The sequence below is a fragment of the Python bivittatus genome, unplaced genomic scaffold (assembly GCF_059951505.1).
Source record: "Python bivittatus isolate LINGU-HERP-01145 unplaced genomic scaffold, Pbiv_v1 ctg000610_np1212, whole genome shotgun sequence".
Taxonomy (NCBI): domain Eukaryota; kingdom Metazoa; phylum Chordata; class Lepidosauria; order Squamata; family Pythonidae; genus Python; species Python bivittatus.
The window spans coordinates 39,135,583-39,160,985 of NW_028277088.1; the positions used below are offsets into that span (position 1 = coordinate 39,135,583).

The window sequence follows — 25,403 nt, forward strand, 5'->3', positions numbered from 1 at the left end:
TCATTAGTTGCCAGGGAAAATTGTTACTCTTTGTTTCATGTCTATACAGTAGTACTGCTCTTCCCAATAATTCGAAAAAGTACAGGCTAAATGTTCATTTGCATGCAAGTTTCCTCATTTCTTACATAACCTGTGATAATACCATTTTCCCCTTGTGTAAGGAGGAAACTTCCCCTTATTATAAAAGGGTTGTTTATTCACCCACTTCTTCATTTTCTCCTAATTCAATGAGTTTAATAAACAATTATGATTATGATTATATTTTCTCTTAATTCACAAACTATTATTCTTATAATTTGGACTATCAACACTTCCTTCCAGGGTTTTTCACAAGCTTTGCTGCATGTTGTACATTTGCCAAAATTATTTAAATAGGTAGGGTCAGGCATGGAGTTATGTCTTCTGTACATCTCCAAAAGGCACTCCTGACTTCACAGTGCAGAATTGAGGCCTGCCATTTAAAGCCAGTCCCCATGAATTTTGATTCTTCCTTCCTTAAAAAAAAAAATCAATCAATAACTAATCTGAAGTTCCCAGGAGAACCTGATTTCTCCTCTAAAAGTGTCGAGGGCGGTCTGTGTGTTCGTCTTTCTGCGCCCAATCTTTCACTCCCTTTCGCTTTCCCTCCAATTTTGCCCGCGCAGTGGTTGTCTACGGAGGGAGTCCCAGTCGCGCAGAGGAAGAGAAACGGGCGCGCGCGCACATGCAAAGCACGGGGAGATTAATATCTAGGAGGCGCGGGCTTTGGAGCAGGGGAAAGCGGCGGGCGTGGGGCCCTGCTGTAAAGCCAGTCTCAGCCCAGCGGTCGCTCCGGATTCTTATCTGCAGGCTTGTGGCCGGGTCGAGAGCCTTTTGCTCCGCTTGGTTGCCACGTAGGTCGCGCCTACCATCCTTAGGCATTCCAGGGGGTGGAGACGGCTTAACTTTTACTTGGCATTCCCGGGGTGTTGTCCGTTTCGCGGGTTCCAGTCCCTGCAGATTGGGCTCGCTTTCCAGTTGAACTTTGTTACGGGAGGCTGCGCCAGCCACAGGGAAGGACGGAGGGACAGGGCTCCGGGGAGTGGGCATTAATATAGATGCCCAGGGTTGTCCGGATTTGAGACCCCCGCATAATCATCATTCCGGGCAAGCAGCAGAAAGAAGAGAACTGACCGCCAAGACGAGCGTCCAGAACCGAGCGGCGACTAAACGCCACCGCGGCAGTAGGAGCATCACACACGCGGGCTGCAAGAGTCTTGAGGATCGGAGAGGCGGGGAGGCACGCGTGAAATAACAGTCCTCCCTCCCCTCAGCGCAGAGAAACCATGTGAGCCCGTCGCGGCTTAACTCCTTTTTTTTTTAAGGGGGGAATTAAAACAAAGACCCGTAAGAGGTAGACTAACGTGCGGCGGAAAGTCTTGACGCTTGCTTCTGTTGGACACCTGACGGGTTGGGAGATGGAGGTGCAAGGAGTTTCTCCGTGCCCGTCGGAGCCCATCCCCCATGCGCGGGGGTCAGGAGGCTGCCAGCCGCCGCCGCCGCCGCCGCCGCCGCCGCAGGATGGGCAGGCAGGGGAAAGCGCTGGCGACAGCGCTCAGCTGCCGGAGAAGAGGAAAAGCGACGAGAAGGAAGACAAAAAGGTAGGTTACAACTCCGTTTGCCCAGGCGGAAATCGTTTATCCGCACAGAACGGAGGAGCCGCCTTTAAGAAACTGGGAGGATCGCGGCGGTGGGGTGGGGGAGACTGGGGAAAAAGAGGGAGAGAGAGAGAAGGAATAATCTGGATGGGGAATGAAGGATGGAAAGGGGGTGGGGATCCAGTCTGGTCTGGTAGAGAAGTGGAAGACTGGAGCCTCCTCTGCAGAAATCGCTTCGGGCTTTGGATTTTGACCCCCGGGTAATATATGTTGCATGAAGTCTCCGTCTTCTTCTTCCTCCTGTTTTTGTTTTTTTTTAATAGAAGCGTCCCTATCACCTTATTTCCTTTCTATGAAACAATGAGTTCTGCTGCGTAAGGACAAGGACGGTTATAAGATTGTCGAAGGATAAGGCAGATTTAGAAGAGTTATCTGCGTGTGAGAAAGACCTTTTTTCCCATTCCCGTGCTAGATAATTTATGGACTTGACTGGGTGTGCTTCATCTTGTGTTCTGAATTTAGTTCCTTAGTCATCATGCAATGAAATTAAAATGGAGTAAAACGGCTGGTGGAAAAGTTTGATTTTATGCTTAACAAACTCTCTTATTTGCTCTGTGAGTGTGTATGTATGTGTGGTGCATATGTTTGTGTGTGTGGTGTGTCAGCATGTACACACACACACACATATATATGCATATATATTTGAATATAGGCCTAGAATGGGATTAATTTTGTGTGTGTGCGTTTAGACAAAGGGAGTGTGTAAGATGCATATTTATTTTATATTTCACATTTGTCATTGCCCATCTCCCCAGAAGTGACTCTGGGTGATTTACAGTAAAAGAATAAATAAATTTCCTCCATATTTTATTGTTACATCTTTGCTGTGTCATTGCAAATTGGCAGCTCCTTTTTGTATGAAGAGCAGACCTTTACCTTTGGAGTTCAGTAGAGAAATGGGTCAGCCTTGCCTTCATTGGAGCTGATTTATGAGAGATCCTTGCCTGCATAAATTCTTTGAAACAACTGGAGAGAAAGAAAACATTGTCACTAAAGGCAGTGTTAGCAAGTTGCATTGATCAGTGCTCTTATCTGTAAGCATGCTTTTTTTTTCTCTAATATTTCTAAGTAAAGATTTCATAAACTGGTGTATAGCTTGCAACAAAGATGCTCATGGCGGCCTACATTTTCCTACCTCTGTAAGCATGACTAAACAACTGAGTAAAACATTACATGCTGCCAAAGTGAGTAATATTTCAGTAAAAGCATGCCATTTCCCCTTGTAGATGATAACTATTGCATCAATAGATTGTCCCCTGAAAGCATGAATGATTGCATTATGCTAGAAGTGAATTGTGTTTCATTGGTGTAGTTCAAATGTGACTGGTATTGAAACTTGTGTAAGGAAATGTTGGAGTAAGCTACTATGTATGAAGAAAAAGATAAGATGTTGTTATGGCTTAATGCATTCCAGATTGCACCTAGTATTGCCACCCTCTTCGCAGCATGTTACATTTTTCAGTGCTGTGTAACTAATTTCTGTAAGAAGCAGAAAAATTAATACATGTATCAGTTTTTGGTAGACAATGCTATATTCAATTATATTTTAGGTTTATTAACTAATTTGTAATGGTGGCATTTTTATTAACTGGGTCTCCTTTTCCTGTTATGAAGAAAATAAATAGAATTCCCAAGACTGATCATTTTACTATTTCTTTGTTGTTGCTTTGAACTTAAGGTGGCTTTGTGTTCAACATGTATGTATTTATGACATAGTTAAGTTGTGATTGCAGATGGCTGTAGTACATACTAATAAGCTTTGGCAGTTTAGGCTTACCAACCATATTTTACAAATATTAGCCTGCAAATGTTAATTAAAATATACATTGACAGCTACCACTGGAATCTGTAGCAGCTGTGCCAGTGCCTTCAGCATTACAAAATCCTGTCATCAGCAGAAATGTGTGATCAATACTTACTTTTAGATGCATTGTGTGCTCTGTCAAATGCTTTACTAGTAGTTGGTAGAAGGAAGTCAAATAATACTGGTCTGCTGGTGAAAGAAGATTCTGAGGATGCTTGGTTAGAGATTTATAGCTAACTGAAACAGATACGTAAATTAGTCTTCTGCTGTGATGGAATTTCTGTGATGCTTGTGAGCAACTTTTCATGAAAGAAATAAAAATACGATTCTTCCTAAAGTGTGGTTTCAAAAAGAACACCTCAGCAGCATTCTCCTTAGTACCCAGTATCAAAACTCTTCTTGACTTTTTTGTTATCTAAGGAACTGGTTTGAGACTATGGGAAAGAGGGGAATTATTAGGCAATTGTAAGTCTAGAATGCTAATCGACAGCTCTAAACTATTCCTAATTTTTTTTTTTATTAAAGCACATCTTTTCCAAATTGGTATGAATGTGTGTACACCTAAGCATCTGGCTTTATTGAATGCGTTGAAATGCAGAATATTTGCAAAGCGGCATTTTTTGTGTGAAACTGTGCCAAGTGTACTTCAGTCATGGACACAATAATTCTGTGAAGTAGGTCACTTAGTGTACATTCCTATTCCCCTGAATAAACTTCTTTGAACTCAGTAGGATAGGGTTAAAAATACTTAAGTATAGGATTTATTTCACAGATGGAGGAATGAGACTGAAAGGCTATAATTTCTTTTCAGTCACACATTATTTACATTTATGTCAAAGAGCCAAGCAACATATTAAGTCCTCTCATGTTGTGGAGTTCCTCTTGAAATTGTCAATTGATGTTGCAAGCAAGGAATCATGTTTTTGAAAACTATGTAGAGGGGAAACACCCCTCTATCTCTGAATGCAGAAAATTAGCATATTGGGGAGAGAGTGTGGAAAAAAGACTCTTTCTGGACAGCTAGTTTTCTGTGTGAAAGAATTCCGTGTCTGTGTTCACTGCGGCAAGTGAATGTCAGCATTTCAAGTAACAAGTGTCAAATCCAGGAGCTGGGATACAGGTCAATATTTCTGCAGATTTGTTTCAGGTTTCCAGTGCGTTGTGACATAACCTGCAATGAGTTGTTCAGATTGTGGAACTATATTAGAAGCAGTGGTTATAAATAAGGCTATGTAGTTCCTCAGATCACCTAAACTTTCTCTGTGTGAGAGTTGATCACACCTTGTAGATCTTCAGAGACAACATTATAGAATGGCAAAAAGTCGCTGGCTTCCCACATTGTTCAAAGTCATAATGCCATTTGTTTTGTTTTGGCTTAGGATGATGTGCAAATTCAGTCATTGGAGTTTGCAAATTATGCCACTATGCCTTCTCAACAAACCATGACTTTGTGTAAGGTCTGATTCCAGCATTTAATTGGTACTTCCGTCTATCTGCAAACTCCTCTGAAAGCACAGTTAGCAAACACAAGGTTGCCACCAGAATTCCTCTCTGAGATTCCTAGTTTTACAAGGAGTGTCTGAATTTCAACTTACCATAGGGGTAAGTGACTTGAGGCTATAAACTATGATTTAGGGTGGAAATTAAGTGGAACTTAGTTGAAAATGTGTTGGTTTTCAGGAATGTTATTAATATAATAAAAACATATTTTCAAATATGCACAGTGATATAGCAGTAACCTTTATTTACTTATTGGGAAAACAATCTCTGTCTTCCAAAATGTCTGATTTCTAGAAATCATTTTGGAAACAGAGTTACTGGATCTCAGAAAGCAAATAATTAAGGAAATGTCATTGGAGATAGTGAAATTAATGCTGTGGAGACAGGCATAGGGCTGCATACCTATATCAAGGATCCCTCTGAAATGGCTGTCTTTTATTTGTTTTATTTCTCTGCCACTTCCTTTTGTTTTCAGAATACTATTTATTCCTAAATCTGGGAAAGAGGGTTTGAAAGCTTCTGTCAAATGAGGGGCATTATGAGAGAGGACTCTTGTAGTTTGAGGTCAGAAATGGTTAAAAGACCTGTTTCTGGATTCTTTTAAATTGATATCCCTCAGGCAGCTTCACATAGTGTCTTCATAGATCCTATAAAGGTTTTTGTCAACTTCCAAGCAATGTCAGAGACCCCTAGAAGGGGACTAATAAAAACAGAATTTTAAAATTATTTTTTACAAAGTAAAATTTAAAAGAGTTGCAGGAATATGCTGAGAGGAACAACTGCTTGGATTCCCCCCCCCCCCCCCAGTCAAATGATCAATAAATGGATGAAGCTTGAAAAGCCACTTATACCAAGGATGGCTCCTGGGGCAAGCTCAGAAAATGTTAGGAGATCTCATTAAAACATATACTGTTTTGAGTCAAGAGGATCAAAAAATGAAGTGAGGTGTATCTGAGTGTATTCAGGAATACGTGTGTGCATGCCTACAAAAGGAGATGATTGTATAAGAACAACACAATAAGAGAATGTATGGAAGTTAACCTAGAAGTCAGTGTTCTATTATCTGTTATTATTTCTAGCTTTTTGCAATGTACCATGTGATTTATAGTGTTTATTCAATTTAACTTCACTCAAATGTCTGTAAGGTAAATCTGGCTGAGGCTTTGCTCCAGATGATCCAGTGAGAACTGAGTTGAATCTCCTACAGAGGGCAGTCTTATTAATCATAGCTTCTTTACCATGGATTAATGAATGTGGTTTACGAAGCACATTGTGGCTGCATTCACACAACCCAGAAAGAAGCCACCACATAGTTTATTTGCATTATGGGAACCCACTGTGTATGAACCCCATGGTATGAGGTTGGGTTATTTGAGGGACCACCTCTTCCCAATTACATCTACCCAACCTATTGGGTCTGGCAGAGGGGCATGTTACGAGTCCCATCCACTAATTGACAGGACCCAGGAGGAGAGCCCTTTCTGCCTTGGCACTGCCCTTTGGGACATCATCCCCCCTGAGGTTAGATCGGCCCTGACCGTATTGGCCCTCTGGAAGGGCCTGAAGACATGGCTTTGTCATCGTGCCTGGGGATCTGGCGGCAGTGGTGTGGCACCTGCAAAATGGTTGTACTGTTAGTAAGGTGGGTCACACTTTCCTGCAGCTGTTTTTATGGTTTTTAATAGTTTTTAATACTGTTAATGTGTCTTACTGGTTTGTTATTATTTCGGTTATTTTTTTTATTATTATTTTGGAGGGTTTTAACTGTGAGCCATGCAGAGTCACATATGTGAGATGGACAGCTATATAAATTGAACAAATACATAAATACATAAACCTCACATCTGCAAATGCACTTTTTTTTTACACAACACTGCCATGGAAAGGATGATACATATTTAGAGTACAATCCTACATCTTTTTAATTTTAGTGTAACTTATTTCCAGGTACGGGTGTTCAGGATTACAACCATAATAGTGTCAGTCATTCTCACATAAGAACATTTTTATGGATTTACTTCATCCTTTGAGTACGAGTTACATATTTTCTGAATATTGAAAATTTATCTCAGTATATTTTCAAAGTATAGCTGGTTAACTCATTCAGAACAGCACACCAAGCTCAAATGTGCAAACTATATTGCATACAAGTGAAGTGTACAAAATGAACCCAGTTAGTGTCTGTTTCTACTGAATTAAACTGCGCTGAGTTTCCCAGATGTGAACACTTCAGTATTTCTTACCATGGTTACGGAAACTGTCATTGCGTATTGTACACATGTTCTTTTATTATTCTGGTCAAACCAGTTTTTCTGTTCAAACTGTTCTCTGAAAAAGCTAAAACAATTTTCCCATTTTGCTGCCATAGACATGCATACTTTTAATTAAAATGATGAATTCTGTGCTGCAGCCCTTCCATATGTTCTAAAACATCTGGGGTACTTCTGAAATTATATTTAACTTTTTAAATATTTGGATCACAAATTCACATTGGGATGTACATCCTAATGACAAGAAAATAACACCTGCTCTTCAGAGTGATATTAACTAGACCAGAAACTCCATGTGATCTTATATGGTTCAATTTCACATTTCATTTACATTTTATGGGGAATAGCAGCAATTGTGAAATGGAAAAATAGAGCAAATAAACTTCTGCTTTCCCATTAAGAGTCTCCCCATTCCACTATTTTTGTTTGCCAATCAAACTACTGACACTGGATCATGGTTAAGTAACAATATCCGTACAGGGGAAATTACTCTTGATGCTTCAGAACAACCATGTTCTCAATACAGTTGTACAGTACCAGAAGATCTTGAAAATCTTCACTTCATAATTGGGTGCATCACAGAAATGATACGTGGTGACCTATAATGTATTCAACATAGGGAGTGAAGATGTTCTCTTTTGCATACACATGATGTTAGAACTTTCAATCATCCATTGAAACTAAATCTGGAGGTACTCAAGACTTATAGAAGAAAATGCATATATGGTGTACATTTAAATGATGGAATTCACTACCTTGAATGTGTTGATAGCCTCCAGTTTAGATGATTTTAAAAGGAAAGTAGACATATGCATACATGGTTGGGTTATCAGTGGCTACTAGTTTTGTTAGGAAATCTTAAATCCACATTGCTGGGAGATAACATGGTCTGTCACCATGTTAGTCTATGCTTCCAGGTTTCTCAAATGCATCTGATTGACCGTTGTAAAATTCCAGTAAGCTTTTGGACTGATATGGCGGGACTTTTTTGAGGTAAATGGTAATAGTCCCTATTGGAAGTTGCATAGTAATGGTAGAGACTGGAGGTAGTTTGACTGTCAGCATTGATTGACCAGAAACATCCAATGCAGTCACAGGCTAATGATGTCAATAGCACATTGTAAGATATTGCTGTCTATTTAGTTGAAGTCCATTACAAATGTATGCAGTTCCTTTCCTTGAGTGAAGAATTATTCTCCACTAAGTATCCTTTTCTCACAGCGGACACAGAGAAAATGTGATAGATATGACCACAGGGCCCTGATTTCACAGACTGATACTTTGTCCAGCTCGAATCTTTCAATAATCTTTATTCAATAATCTTATATATTTGTATAAATCTTTTATTCAAACTCTGCAGCAAATAATGATGGCTAATGGAAAACTGAACACAATGGAAATATCAAATCAATATATCCTGTTTGTGCCGGTTTAAAGTTATTAAGCAAACATGTTAGCCCAAGAGCAAACATTCAGTCCAGCTTTTGCTCCAGAGCTTTCAGAAAATAGGTTGTGGACATAAAATGTCAATTTTGTTTATTTTGTGTTACTATCCATTTTGGAAAGTTAAGGCTCTCAGAAAAACAAGTCCACCAACAGTAAATAGGGAATAATATATGCAGTATATTATTTCAGGTCACCAACACAGAAGTGTTAGTTTTAACCAAAGAATAAAAGTAAAGAACAATACTAGCTCTTTAAATATAGAGATAATATTAGCAAATAGCAGTTGTTGGCTTAAACACTACTAATAGTTCTTCCCCATTGTTCAACTTCAATGATCTTTCACTAGCTATTTATTATCTTAGATCTGTTTTTTAAAACATAGTTTTAAATAAATTTTATTCTGCAGCATGAGATCTCTATAAGAGTAAAAGAATTACAATTACTTTTTCATTGTAAAAAAGTAAAAAATTAGAGTGTAAATTGTAAACATTAATAAATTGTTAACAGGATTTTTTTTTTGTTCTAGAATCCTGCAGTCTTTTGATGCAAAAATATGTGACGTTTCTTAATTAGATTACAATATTAAATTAAATCTTCATTTCCAAAAGCCTTATGCAAATATTGTAACCATTGCTTTCGCTAAATGATATTTTGTTTGTAAGTCAGGATGAAATGCATACTGGATTGGGAAGAGGGAACTTAAAAATAAATGGAAATATAGAAAATAATTATCATTGTAGATCTAGAATTTCAATAGTTCACAAGTGGAACTTGAAGGAAAACCTTTAGCAGAGTTCTTTTAAATTACTTAACCAGATTTGCTGCCTAATCTGTCCAGTGTTTAATTACTATCCATCTACATAGATTTCACTGTTTCCTACAGTTTGTTTTTTCCATATTTGAAATAAGCACTGTCTTCTGCTGAAAGCAGAATTGCTTAGCAGTCTTAACTCAGGACACGATCGACAGAAAGATGTGAACAGGTGCTGTAAACATGCTTGAATTAATATGCTTACAGCCCTTCTGGCTATCAGAAGGCATAATGAGAAAGGGTTCCCTATTGCAAGTAGGACTGTAAGTACTTAATAGCTTTCTTTAGAATTTTGGGCTGAATGTGCATAAAGATGTTAGGCAGGGAGATGTTGTCTGCATGTCCAATTCCCTAACCCACTTCTGTGTGAGTGCAGGCAAATAGCTGAAAACCATTCACATGTTCTCAAGATTCTAGCTTACTGCACTGTCTTGTACAATTCAGTGGGAATCTTCTCTAAGATCAGTATAAGTAATATTGCAGCTGTAGCACAGTAAATGTTTTAATAATGCTTTTCCTTGTATTTTCTTCTGCCTATAAGTATATATAAAGACTCCCTCAAGTCAGTTCCTGGTGATAACATGCTATGTCTATGTCATTTAGTTCTTGGCAACTAAATGGATATGGGTTTGTTTTTTTTTTTAACTTCCCAGTGTAGTGTGCAGTCTAGGATTCCCTGATGATCTCTAATAATAACTAGGTCTGATGTAACTTAGCTTTTTTTGAGATAAGCCAACATCAGCTATGTACTGTTGCCTACTGTTCGTGCATATAAGTACTGTATACCAGTACTTAAATGATTCAGAGGGGTGAGGGGTGTTGCTCATTCATGGATTACATATGTTGGGGAAGTAGCAAGTCTCCTCAGTTGTGGCTCTAGTGCTTTCAGTTCCTTCTCCAGAGAAGCCAGTACACAAGCTTTTTGAAAACTTTGCAAATTGCTTTTCTTCAGGTAAGCTTCTGGAGATTTGCAAATTCAAATATTGGTATTTTAAATTAGACAGGGTACTGTGGCATTTTAGGTCTGACTGAATATCTTAATTTCATATTATTGATATAAATGGGATTTTTTTATTTTTTGAAACCTGACTTGATCATTTGTATAGAAAATATTAAGTTACAAAAATATATTGTGTCTTAAAAAAACAGAGTTTCATAATTACTTTCCACATTTTATGACTGGCCAAGTAAGACTATGAGATAAAGACTGATTTCACAGATCACACTAAGCTGTAATGTAGTTTGAATGGTTTTGGTTTACCATGTAGTATGAACTCAGTCATTGCAGCTTATAAACTATGATGTATGATTTAGCATTATTTGTGAACTTAGCAGAGTTTCTTGAATTAATTGTAATTAAAGAAACCATTATTTAATGCAGTGTGTAAATCAAGCTATACTGTGTCTTCTTTGTCATTTTAATCTTATTTAGTTAATTGTAATAAATTACATTTGAATATTGTCTTCCTATCTACTCTACAGAAAAATAAAACATTTCCAGAAATACTTGTGGTAAGTTGGTAAAAATTACAGTAAAATACTTTACTTTAAAAAATATTTATAGGAACCATTATTAGGACACATAGCATATCAGTTCAGCAAGTGAAAAAAAGTTGTTTAAAGGGCCTTTGGGAATAAGAGCCAGGTTCTGAAGTTAAAACTGTCAGTAGAAATAGCACATTTTTGAGTGATTTATTTTAAAAAATCCATTCTGTTGAAATAGGTTCTTTCATGTTCCTAGTATTCTCCCTTTTGCATAGAAGGGTCATATAAAATGTCAAATACCTATGCTGATACTGTGCTGAGTTTAATACATTTTTTAAATTAATGTGTCTGGAATCCTTTGCTGTATTGTGATGTGTGGGAACATGTACAGATAATCCTTGCTTAGCGACCATTAGTTTAACAATGGCTCGAAGTTATGACAGCCTCAGAAAGGGTGCTTTACAGCCCATAAAGCACCTCTGGCTGTCGTAAAATGTTGCACCATCCCTCCTGCGGTCATGTGGCCATATTTTGGGTGCTTGGCAGTTGGCTCACATTTATGACTGGTTGCCAAGCGCCCCTCAATCATGTGATCACCATTTGCAATCTTCTCTGCCGACTTCCCCTTTAAAGCTGGCAGGGAAGGTTGCAAGCAGAGGGGACGCAGCAGTGTGCAGGAATGGAACTCAAATCCTGAAGATTTGAGCTCCTTTCCTTCACAGCAGTGAAGGTTTGAGGTCTGTTCCTTCATACCTCTGAGAGGTTTCAGCAGTGTGAAGGAACGGACCTCAAATCTTTAGGATTTGAGTCCCATAACTGCCCATTGCTGGGAGGTTTCCCCTCAGAGTGGTGGGCAGGCATGAACCTCAAATCCTGAAGATTTGAGCTCTGTTCCTCCAGCCCCAGTAAGGAGTTCCCCTCCGTCCATGGAAGGGAGGGCAAGCCCTTCAGCAGGCTTTAGGAACATTTGAGAGTGAAAGGGCTGACTGCCAGGAGGATTTCAGTTCCATGCAGACCTGAAGTTGTCCAGCGGGCAGTCCTTTCACTCTCAAAGATTTGCCTGTTAGGAGGATTTTAGCTCTGAGCTGCACTGAAATCCTTCAGTAGATGGCTCTTTAACTGTCTACTTAACGACCTGGGTGACCGCTTAATGACTGCAATGAGGAGTGTCCGGATTGCAGTTGTTGAGCGAAGCAGTCATGTGGGTGTCTTGCTTGACCACTTTGCTCAGTGACTGAGATTCCAGCCAGATTTTGTGGTCGTTAGGCAGGGACTACCTGTATATCAATGAAACTGTCAACAATCTTAGAATTCTTTACTGGTATTTAATTGAGAACCTTAATAAATCACATTCTGCTAATTACAAATACTGTACATCAGTTACAAATTAAACAGTAGGCACAAGTCAGTCAGATGTTTTCTTTCACTTTTGTTTTAAGGAATGTCTGTTCTTAGAAGTTCCCCAGCATATTAACTGGTATGAGATTACTAAGGTAGGCTAATTGTTCAGTAGTGACATCCAAATTGGAATTTGTTTCTAATTAATATAAAAATCTGGTGACTTGTTTGCCAACTTTCCAGGACAGATGGTGAAAACTTTCAGGATATAACCCCATAAGTTCCAGCTCTTCGAGTTGGAGTGGAATAAGATGTATACTTCAGATAATTGTGGACTATTGAGATGGGGGGGGGGATTGGAAATGGTGGTGGTAATAATGGCAATATTAATAGGGCTAAGCATTGCTTCAGATTTAATTTAGAAAAATTGTTTTGGAATGCATGGGAACATGAATTAAGCATGTATCTGTGATTTATTAAAGCAGCTGTTATTTTTAAATTACTTATTTTTTTCAATATTGCATGACTGTAGAGCTTCAGCTGCAAGTGTGATGCTAGAAACAGATGCAGTTGTTTAATGAGTCACAGACCTGTGCTGCATTCATGCTCCTGTACATTTTGAAGCATGTCTTCTGAAGTGAATCTTAAGCTTTGCACAGCCCTCTACAGCTATATTTGATTTTAACTATTGCTTGTAGTTTTTGAATGCTATATTTTGAAGGATGGACAATCTCTTATTCTTCAAATATTGTTAAACTGAAATACCATATGCCATGACCAACTTAGCCAATTCTGAGGAAAGATGGGAATTTCAGACCAACATCTGTAAGGTTACTTATTCTCTCTGACACAGAAACATCTATATGCAGATTGTTATAAATTCTGATAAATAAGGAAATATAAGAATGTATAGAGACAGTAGGAAGGATTGATAATGAAGCTCAGGCTCAGATACTTTGGTCACCTAATGCGAAGAGAGGACTCTTTGGAAAAGACCCTGATGCTGGGAAAGATTGAAGGCAAAAGGAGAAGGGGACAGCAGAGGATGAGATGGTTAGATAGCATCACTGAAGCAATGAGCATGAAACTGAGCAAACTCAGGGAGGCAGTGAAGGACAGGAAGGCCTGGCACGATATGGTTCATGGGGTCACGAAGAGTCGGACATGACTTAACGACTGAACAACAACAATAGCATAGAGACAGTAGAAGTGGTGTAGAGGTCTCTGTATCCATGAGAATTAGGTAGTACAGGCAGCTTCATATTTGTCAGCCCTTCAAGGTTGTCTAAGAAGACTAGAACTCTATTGAGTTAGGCTGTAGTTACAGAATCTTGCAAGTCTGCTTGTACTTTATCTTCTCTCCCTCTTATACTCCAGGGAGACTGGCAGGAGTCAGTTTGAGTTTGTTTCTAATATATTCTCTTTTCCCAGGGCTCAATGCATGCTTCTGTACCTTTAGTGTAGGTAATGGTTTCTGAATATTTTTTCCAAGGTCGTCTTCATGTCTCCCTACAATCCTAAAGATTTATTTGAATTTTTTGGTATATTTCCAGTGGAATTTGCTTTACCCTAATGGGTCAGTTTACATTTTAGTATGCGTCTTGAATGAATTAATAATATATAATAGAGCTGTACAATTCCAAAAAGTTATTTTAGAGTGCATGGGGGTGTGAACTTAGCATCTGTCTGCAACTCTTCAAAGCAGCTGCTGCTTCTCTTGGGATCACACAGCAGCTATAGAGGGCCTTTATTCTGGAACAATGGTAATGATAGTGGCTGGTCAATTCCCTTTGTGGAGTCATGTTGTACTATCGCCAATACACTGAAGGCAGATATCACAGATCTGCTAAACAGGATTAGACTTTTTTTTTTAAATAATAATTTTATTAAACATTACAATTAAAAAGATACAAACCAATACAAACTAAAAAAAATTTAAAAAGAAAAAATAGAAAAGAAAAAAATAAGAATATAGTAAAGAAAAGAAAAGATATATATAAAGAAATGACCCCCCCATCACAACTAGTATAAACAATTTTAGTAACTTATCACCTTCTCTTAAAATACAACAAATGATCTCTTCTTCCCATATCTCATCTCTTTATCTATAAATAAATCCTTAAAACTTCATTGTTCAGTCCTGACCAGCAAAAGTCCATTAAGGGTTACAAGAGATAACAACATATCTATTTTAGTCTTGATCAAATAAACCGATTTTATATTCCTTCCTTTTACTTTTAACAGTCTTGATCTTTAATCCCTTTAACCAATATCCTAGAACTTGATTTCTTTTCATTTTTTCTTTGTCCCTTCTCATAAAATTCTTCAAAACTTTAACAAGTCTCTTTTGTAAATCCAATGTAGGAAAGTTATCCAAATCATTCTTTTGGTTTGTTATTTGTATATCCCTTTTAATTATTAAGACATCAGCTGCTTTCATTTGTACATCCAATGTAACATCTTTTTCTATGTCATTCTTGTAGCCTGTCATTTTTAAATCCACTTTCAGGTCAGTCTCATTCTTGTCTGGTAAAACTTGTTCCCTTCCATAACATTTTATAAACAGAGTTCATCTGTAATGGCAGACACTCTTAAAATTAACTCCTGGGTCCATTGTTCACAAATATCATTCAGTATGTCCAGTGTTAAAGTATTTTGCTCCATTCTGTATTAGTAAATCAAATGTAAGTGTTCTTCTCCTTTAATTGTAATATTTAGTTCCTTCTATTTCTCTCTAGTCTCCAACCTTCAAAGTCCCATCCTATCATTTTTTTTTTTAAGAATTCAAAACAACAGCATTTTCCCATGGGAAGTATTCTTATAATTAATTTCAAAAGCTTATTTCAAATCCATCTGGACTCTTAGTCTGTTTGTAATTTTCCAAAATCAACATTCTAATCACCCTTTTGCTGTTTACTCCTAAAAAAGAATTTTATTAAGTCTTTAAACTTGTATTTAAAATTTCTTTCACTGAGGGTTGGAGGAAACTCACCTGGTGCTATGAAACTTGTTGTTTTAAAGGTTCCTAATAGCTGAAAAGTAGTTAACAAGCAATTTCCAAAAGTGATTAGAAAAGGAATTATGCAAACTCTGTGTCCATAAAGGTGCTGATTGCTCTTTGGGCTAAGCTGGCGTTCCCTCAATTCCCAAAGCTCTAAATCCGCTGGAGACCACTGTGGTATGGTCTCTTCATGAGGAGCAACTGTCTGGAGCACTTGTGGGCAATCTCAAGTCCTCTCCTTGTCTGGAGAGGAATTGTGAAGACCCAGTCCACTCACCAGCTCTTCATTCTGCCCCAGAGAATGAAGACAGTGGAGCAGTCTTCAGTTCGCCATTTCTTTCCCGGAAATCCCTGAACAGGATTAGACTTCTAAACTGCCTTGAAGGGAGTCTGCCTAGCAGACCCACACAAATTGAAACCTGTGAATCCAATTATACATATGGAACACATTTTAGAGATATGTAGTGTGTGTGTGTGTGTGTGTGTGTGTGTGTGTGTGTAATTTTACCCAGATAAAGAAGATACTATGTTTCTGCAGTATATGTATAATGACATACATACTTCTATACAGAGAATAAAACAGGCATTTGGAGTTTGTATTATACTTGGTGGATTTATAATTGCTGTGAAAGGGGAACTATTGCTTTGAGGGACATCAGATCATAATTTAGGCTGTTTCCTCCAAATATTCAGGTCACTGTAGAAAATTTGATAGGGCATGATAGGAAATTCTGGTCCAAAAGAAGCCATTCTTCATACAGCACATAGTGACATCAATATAGTGATGGCAACAAGCATAGTTAGCTTTAAAGGGGAAGTAGAGACATTTGTGGAGGATAATGTTATCAGTGGCTATGAGTCATGATGGCTATATGTTTACCTGCAGCATTGCAGACAGCAAATACCTGTTGCTGGGATCAGCAGTGAGAAGATGACATGGTACTTGTGGATTTCTCATAGAGTCACTGGTGTTCACCACCCTGACAACAGAATACTGGAGCAGATAGGCATTTTGTATGATTTAAGCAAAGCTATTTATTTTCCTCTGTTTTGTACTTCTTGCTAAGTTATGGGTTGTTTCATAAAAGGAATTATCAGCTTTGAAAGTAGCATGCTCTACCTTGGAGTGCATTGGGATGGGGATCTTTCTGATCCATTAGCATGGAAAAACATAAGTAAATGTGTGTGTGTGTGTGTTTCAGAATAGGTTAGACTTCATAAGAAACATAAAACATTAAAAGTGGAGGAATCATGCCAAACTTCATAGAAATCAGTGCAAGGGTTTATAAGTTGTTTCTTGTTGTTCAGTTGTTCCTGACTTCATAACCTGAGGAGTGCTATTTTATCATGACTGCCTTGTCACTAACTGCTTCATTGAGTTCTTGTAAGCTCAAGCTTGTGTCATCAGCGATAGTATCTAGTTACCTTGTCTTCTGTTGACCTCTTTTTCAGTTACCTTCAATTTTTCAAAGCATTTGAGTCTTCTCTGGTTAGGCTCTTCTCATGCTTTTGCCCTGTGTCCAGAATATTTAAGTTTTAGCTTCAGTGTTAGTGTTTTAAGAGATAGGTGCTCATTGTTTTAATTAAAATACAGTCCTTTAACAAGTCAGATAAATAAAAGTAAGTAAATTCTCTCAGGTTCTCTCCACATTTCCCCCAAGTCAATTAGGTAAAAGTAGGCTTACTTACCAGTCCAGTTGTTCCTCTTCCTTTTCTCCCAAGTGTTTTAGAATGCTAGGAAACACTTTGCCCATTTTCTACTCTTGAGTTTGGAAGTTTATTAAAGAAACCAGAACTGGCTGGTTTTGCAAAATGTGTCAGGCCAAAGTTAAACAAACAATGGTTTGGCTGAGTGCTATGTATGAACCAGATGTGTTGGTTTTTCTTGTTAAGCCTGATTAGTAAGGGCCTTTGTATGTGGTTTTGCCTCTTTCAGTGAATTATGTTCTAAAATAAGAGAATTTCTCTGTGATCACGAATGGTCAAAATTCTAATAATGTATTCAACTGAAAGAAAAATGTTCTTACAAAAGGCTCATAAAAATGTCAGAGGTTAAAAAGTTGTTGCAGTTTGCTTTGTCAGGCCTTTTATGTGTCTTTGCAATAGTTTTGTATACCTGCAGAGGGAATTTGAAGATATTATTTTCCAAAGGAAACATACCAGAAGATTCAAAGAAAAGTATTACTTAAAGAGGTGGTAAGTACATGCTATGGAATAAAAGGAACTTGATTTCCCTTTGTTAAACTATTGCTCTAATGTGTACATTATACAGAGTTTCATGCAGAAATAAAAAGTATTTTTTTATATGCAATTTGTACTAAAAGTGTTGGAGCAAAATATTTTTGCATACTTTTTTAAATGCAAAACAGCTTAAGGTAGGGATATCAGATATGAGCTTTAAACATCCAAACAATCGCTAGAAGGCGGTAAAGAAACAGAAAAACTTCTCTTTGCTACCATTTATGTGTGCTTCTTTTTGCTTTAATGTACAAATAAACACAATAAAACAAAAATTTTCAAAGGATGAAAAAATGAACGATCATGGAGAAATATTCTACTCTTGCTGCCATATAGTGGACATTCAGATATTTGCAACCCAGATCTAGTAGTCCTACCTTAAGGTAATGTATTTTCAAGAGCGCTCTTTGTATGGGAACTGGAAATCTCCAAGCTTAAAAGAGAGAGAATATGATAGTAGATACTATAATAGCAATTAATGTAATGCAACTAGTTAAGTAGCTGCAGAGGAGAGGGAATTCAGATTTAAGACTGTAGCATATGAAGAAAGAAATTAATTGCATACTGCTGCCTTGGAGCTGCTTTTTTTCAGATACAAAGCTTCCATTGCTTCCCACTGTGATAGACTGAAGCTTTGGAGGCAAATTTCAGCAGAACCCATAAGTGGAGGGAGAGGCTCACCTACCCCACAATTCTCCACATGCTGCTGCCACATTTGATCTTGCTGGAGTTGTCACAACTTTTTTTTAAAAACACTCTATACTAAGTGTGTACTGTATGTAAGACTCTATGGAATTGATAGCATGTCCGGTTAAACGTATCCACACAAGTGAATGGATCAGAGATCTTTTCATAAGGAAAGCTTCATACATAGCTTAGCATGGCATCTGAAATTCTGCATGCTCCTATATCATGCAGTAAGGCCATACAGTGCCCTCTTACGTAAGTGGATGCTTGAACTGCGCATTCATTGTGTTTATAGTACAGTGACTGTTTGCATTATATGCTAAATCAAAAAAGTCCAGTTAGTGAGTGGGTGCTATCATCTTACCTTTCCCCATCCTGTGCAACCTTGTTACAAAAAGTTCAGGTTTACCATGTTATCCAGATTCAGAGTGGCTGCCATTTGAGAAAGAAATGTCAACAAGAATCGATTTTAAATTCTGAGTTTGGATGCCTTATGTTTGCACACCACTCTTCATTACGGATTGATTATGTGTCATCAAGTCATTTTCAATTTCTAGTGACCACATACAGTAGATAGATTTTCTCCATGATGATCTATCCCTAACCTATTATTTCAAATCTCCCAATGGTGCACTCATCACCACTGAGTCCATCCACCATGCTGCTGGTTGTCCTCTCCTTCTCTTTCTTTCCACCTTTCCCAGCATTAGAGCCTTTTCCAGAGAGCTAGGTCTTCACATAATGTGTCTGAAGTAGGATAATTTGAGCCTAGTTATTTATGCCTTGAGTGAGAACTCTGGATTGATTTGTTCAGTGGTCTATCAGTTTGTTTTCTTGGCTATCCATGGTATTATCCACACATACATCCCAAGTCTTGCTGTGCTGCCTCAATTTGGCAGGGTTGTGTTCCTGGGAGGGATGAGCAAAGGATGTTGGTAGTGTATGCCAAGAGTATGTATTTTCAGTAGGGTCACCCAAGGTGCGAAGCTGCTCAGCCAAAGCAAGCAGGCAGCAGCGATATAGGAAGATGCTGGAGGCAGATGATCACTTTAGTGACAATGGCAAAGGCATCAATTCATACTGCGTGGGAGAAGGCAATGGTAAACCACTCCTGTATTTTTACCAAGAAAACCACATTAAAAAAAAAGTCTTACTCATGGTTAATTGAACTGTAGTGTACAGAATTAATCCAGTTGCCTGGATTTGCCCAGCCCCTTAAACCTCAAACTAGACAGTTAGATTTTATTGTAGTGTGTTGTCTGAATTCATTTTGTTAAAAAGGCAGCTTAAGAGGTAAGGTACTGTTGCACACTTGACTTTTTGACAAATCGTGTTATGGTCAGTCAGCACTGAGTTAACTGAAGCAGGATCAAGAAATATCCCACGTTCAAATAAATGTAAATGTCTTGGTTTATGTACTTATTCTAAATACGGAGAAGGGGGAAGGAGAAAAGCAGGGTAGAAACATGTGAATTTGGGATCCTTTCCCAAATTTAACAAATGAGAGTAAGGAAGAAAATCCAGCTCTTAGCTGAACAGTTCCTTGAGGGCAAACTATGTGATGTAGAGTGGCATGAATCATTAATCAGGTCCAGTGCATAGGCAGTGCCAGAAAATAGGGTTGACAGTATTTTTATATAGTCTTTTAGAAAGGTGATCCTATTAAGAGCTACGTATAGGCTTTGTGTGATACACTGTGAGAGATTTAAAATATAGTCCAGTTTTTATACATGGCATTTTTCTAGTCCTTGTAGAAGGACTAGAAAAGTGAATTTAGCTTTTTGACCTTATCTTATGTGCTGTGAAATATGCAAACACAGTTTTTCCCTTACCACAGCTTCTCCTTCTTGCTTTTCATCTGCCTAGTCAGCAGTCCTGTGTGTGTGTACCTGGGAATAAGGCTCATTGTACAGAGTGAGACTTCTCCTGAGGAAACATATGTGGAAGGGAATTTCACTGCTCATTCATATCCACACAGTCTCTTATGAATACAGAAATCTATGCTTAATAAACAACAAAAACCAATGAAAGAAGTGAGAATCCAGTGCAACTGATGATAGCTCATATTTGGAGCAACTTTTGTTAACTCAGCAAAGATTGAGAGGAAATAGGGACTGCATTGTTTGGTGTTGTCTTAGTGTATTGTGCCAACCCTAGTCAGTTGTGGTTGCTAAACAAACTATGGCTGAGCATGACAAATGTATAGACAGAACTCCCATTCTTCTACTTATGATTGTCTGCTGATTTATTGTTCCCAACTGTGTTTCTTCCTCATGAGATCTTTCTCGCCTTTGCAGAGGTTTTTGTAGCACTAAGTCTTTTATCTTCCACATTTCCAACTGAATGGGATCTTATTCATGTTGCCTTCATGAGTATATGTATTAGATAACAGGCTATAACTGTGTTTGTGAATGTCCAGACAAATGATTTGGTGTGATGTGAGGTTCCCCCAAGTACTTTGGAGAATAGAAAAGGCTTTTGCTGGCAAAGTATGAGTAAATAATAGAATATTTAGTCTCAAATAAGGGGGAATATATCTGACTTTACAGAGATTTTGTTATTTGAAGGGGTATTAAAGGACCATCTTCTCTGTCCAGTTTAAAGTTGAAAACCATAAGAAAAGTAGTTGAGGGATTGGTGCTTCAAGACATATACTCAAGGGACATTTTAGATTCATATTCTCCTAGTTCAGCCGTCATAAAGTCATGGCAATTCATGACCTCCACAGTCAGGCTTATGTTCCTTCTACATCTTACCCACCTCCTGAGCTTTCTTCCCTTATCCCTGTATCCCAAGGCTGGAGGTAGAACTCTTACTGAAGAAGAAATCAAGCCTAGAGACCTAGAGATGATATGAGACTCTTCTATCTATCTACCATAATAATCCAATTAGCCCCATATGCCATAAGCACAACCCCCCCTCCCAAATATGTGTGATGCCAAAATGGAAGCTTAGAATTCTTCATCAGCAGGAAGTTCATGGGTCTTGGGCTAGGCAGCAGGTGTTCTCTGTAAGGATCTTGTGCTTTGAAACAGGCTTCTTCTGGAGGTACATGTAACTCTCATCCTCCTTGCTTTCTAAAATGCTGTTAAGACACTTTTGTTTCACTGTGCCTTTGACCCTATCCAATTGGGGGCATTGAACCTAGTATGTATACTCTCTTTTTTGCTCTTGTTGTTTTGTCTGCCACCCAGAGTCTTGCACTTGGGGCAGCCTATAAGCAGTGAATGAATGAATGAATGAATGAATGAATGAATGAATGAGCGAGCGAGCGAGCGAGCGAGCAAGCAAGCAAGCAAGCAAGCAAGCAAGCCTGCCTGCCTGCCTGCCTGCCTGCCTGCCTGCCTGCCTGCCTGCCTGAAAAAATAAAGTTTTCTATGCCTATAGGTAGTCCTCACCTTATGACATTTGTTTAACAACCATTGAAAGTTACAACAGCACTGGAAAAAGTGACTTACAACCAGTCCTCATACTTACCACTATCACAGTGTCCCCGCAGTCATGTGATTAAAATTCGGGTGCTTGGCAACCGGCATGTATTTACGATGGTCGCAGCATCCTGGGATTATGTGATTGCCATTTGTGACTTTCCTTGTGAGGGCTTCTGACAAGCAAAGTCAATGGAGGAAGCTGGATTTGCTTAGTGACCATGTGATTTGCTTAGTGACCGCAGCAAAAAAGCTCATAAAATTGGGCACAACTCACTTAATGACTGCATTGCTTAGCAACAGAAGTTCTGGTCCCAATTGTGGTTGTAAGATGAGGACTACCTGAAGTCTGAAATATTACAAGTAGGTGTTATATTTTTATTTGGTAGTGGATAAAGAGGTGGAGGATAGCCATGTTTTTTCAGCTGTAGACCAGTGAAAAGCTAATCAGAAAGGACAACTACTTCATGTGTACTCTGTGTAAGCCTACCATCATTGCACCCTTAAGTACTTAAGGGTGTAATTTCCAATAATAGACACTCAGTTTTTGAACAGTCCCTCCTGTTTCAGATACTACAGAAAAACAGAGTAGAATTTTTTTGTTTCATCATCTTTTAAAATAAATTTTTGGATGCTTTAGTGTGCATCACCTTGAGAGTTACTGCTGCAGTGGAGAGTTTAATAAATATTAGAAATGATTGATAAATTGATATGAACATTTCTACATATTGTACTATACAATACAATGCAATTCAATGTCATACAAAGAATATAAGCACTTTTCATGAAAGAAGTTACTAAACTAAAACAAGATTTGGCTAATAGAGCGAGGCACCTATTCCAACTCTATATTTTTCTTGGATTTTTTAATTAATACAAGATAAACAAAAGAAGGAAACGAAAATTTGGGGAAACAACTTTACTGAAACAAGAATTCTGGAGTTACTTCCAGTTCTGTTTGCTTCTTCATTCTATAGAGTTTACTTAATGCAACTAATTGTGTGACATCATTGGGTTGTGCATTGTATCGTTGGCTAATAATAGAACCATAGTATGATGGCATAGATATTGAACTCAAGTGTAGCCACAAAAAGAGTAAAGAAAATGCAGAGCTGCAGTGGCTCTGAGGCTGTTGTAACATCTAATTTCACCCTAAATGGTGGGAAATGGTGTATTCAGTGAGGAAAAATTGCTTTAGAGGTAATAGCAAAGCTGTGTGACACTCCTTAAAAGCAGCAGCAGTGTAAACTCTGTAGCTGGAAAATGCCCAGCTCCCTAGGAAACTAACAAGCATGCCTCTATGAGCATCTCACATAATAGCTTAACCAGCTCAGCCTGCAGTTGATGTGACATCCAGACCATTGAATCACAGGCTACGCTAAACGTGATTAGGTGCTGTCACAATAAATTTAGTCCTCATCTGTTAGAGCAAAAGCCAGGTTAAAGGTCATTTAATGCTTTTATTTCCTCTAATTGAAAATTATAGTCAATAAGAATCATTTAGAAACCTTGTCTGAATCAGGGACTCTATTTAAAATGGTGGCTGCTTCTGCTATCTGACGTAAGGCAGTTGGCATAAGCTTTATGCCACGTGATTGTAATAGGGATCAAGACATTAATTAAGTTCTCTGTCCCTGCTTGCAGTTGCTGGAAAAAAAGGGGCTTTGAAAAATCAGCCTTTGGCCCAAAGGAAGTATTTTTTGGCTCTTGTCTGTCATTGTTTTATTGCAGAAGAAAGATCCCTGGGAAGCTTAGGTTAGCTGCAGTTATGGTAGGTGTTTAGCTTTTAATGCTTTTTAAAATTAAGTTTTCTGATTTTTTAGTTTAGGTTTCTAGGTTTATGGTGTACTCTTTATAATTTACCTTTCAGCCCAGCTTAATTCATTCATGTCAATGTTTTTTATCTTTTTTTATATCCTGCTTTTCTACTAAAATGGCAATCCGAGTAGCTTATAATAAAGTAGCACAACGTAGTAAATTACATATTTATTTAAAATATAAATACCAGTAACAAATGATTAACAGTAAAAGACAGCATAATAAAAACCTGAAATGAAAGCTGATCGTCCAGCTGTCCATTGCATAGAGATCATGAAACAGATTGCTCTTACCTTCTAGAGACAGCCTGGCAAATCTCTCATGGGAGGAAATTCCATACCTCTTATGCTACTGGTAAGAAGACTGTCCATTTCCTGTTCTTGGGCAGACAGCAGAGCTTCTAGAGGCAGCAAGTATAAAGAGAACAAGTGGTCTCTGAAGTAGCCTGGTCTTCTTAGAGCTTTACGAATGAATATCAGCATTTTAATTTTAACTTGGAAACAAGCAAGCTATAGTCAGTAAATTCAAAAATTATGGTTGTTTTTTTTCCCCATTTGTAATGTCTTCAGGGGTGGAATTTGAGACCATTTCAAATTGCTTGCAACAGCATCTAGTTTTCTTAAGGATGGTGAATCTATTTAGTATCTAAGACTGCAATATCAGAGCTGCAAACGTAGAAATATTTTCCCCTCATATCTTTTGCCTCCGTGTAGAGAAATGAAGGGTTAGACACCACTGTTCAGAGAGAGCTTAGCTTTGGTCTGAGAATCTCTAGTTTTGGTTTAATTTCTTATATTTGTTTCTTGCCTTTTTGCTAAGTTGCTCAAGGCAGCAAACACAGGATCATCCCTCATTTTATCCTCATACCAAAAAGTCTGTGAAGTAGATTGAGCTGAACAACAGTGGTTAGACTTCATTGAGCAGAATAAGGTTGTAAAGCGGATACATGTGGATGGAGCAGGATATACAACCATATGATTCCATTTTACACAATAGTTTGCAATTATTCCTGATTCAATCAGGAAGGAATCTGAGTCATCCATTTTCAGCAATTGTGGACTTAAAATGTTCTAAATAGGGATCGGGAGCTGTGGAATCGAAGTATTGAGGTCTCCAAAATGTAAAAAAAAAAACATAATTCCTTCCAGAAAGAAAATGTTGAAAAAATAGCACCTGTTCCTTATTATTTTAGATTGGTTTTGACTCTGTATCACCGTAGTGATTCATAGCATCATCCTACCATTCCTTTGGCAGTGTACATCCTGTCTCTATTAGTGATATATCACGAAGTGAAGGCTGGATGACACTATAAATCACTAGTGTGGATAATCTTTCAGACTGAAAACTGCAAATTTTTCTAAACTTGCTGGATGTTTTGTAGAAGTTTAGAAGAAGAATCTACTGGAGAATTATGCTTGCAAATTCAGTGTCAGGTATTTTTTAAGTGTTAGGGCATACGCACATATGATTCACAGTTGGAAACAAATTAATTAGCAGATGTAACCATTTTAATTAGTAGGTGGATTGATTTTGAAATATGATTCTTTCTTTACTTGCCAAAACACCACTAGGCATCAGTTTCAGGCCTGAGGCAAGTATTTGGAGCTGAATTCAAACAAGGTGTAATAGCAAAGAAAGGAAGGGAAAATGTTTTGTCCTAGATTTAACATACAAAAGCATTGACCACAGGGAATGTGCGTGTTTATCAGACCAAAACTAATCCTTTGGGGATTCTACATAACCTTGGGCTGATCACATACCCTCCTGGTGGCAGCAGTGTACTTAGACAACTGTGGCAATTGTAAAGCTAATGTATTCTGACTATATATTTGGGGGGTAGAGATGAGCTTTGTCTGTGATTGACACTTGGGAGATTTATATAGTTGTTTGTTCTTTGAATA

The 25,403-nt window shown here is 38.1% G+C and overlaps 1 long non-coding RNA gene across 1 annotated transcript in view; it reads left to right on the forward strand.

Moving 5' to 3' along the window:
* The first annotated feature begins 521 nt into the window (after positions 1-521).
* LOC103066311 (uncharacterized) overlaps positions 522-25,403 on the forward strand; it is a 51,001-nt gene continuing 26,119 nt past the window's right edge. Inside the window, exon 1 of the long non-coding RNA XR_003085568.2 lies at positions 522-1,619. This is a non-coding gene — a long non-coding RNA (uncharacterized LOC103066311). The remainder of the gene's footprint in view (positions 1,620-25,403) is intronic.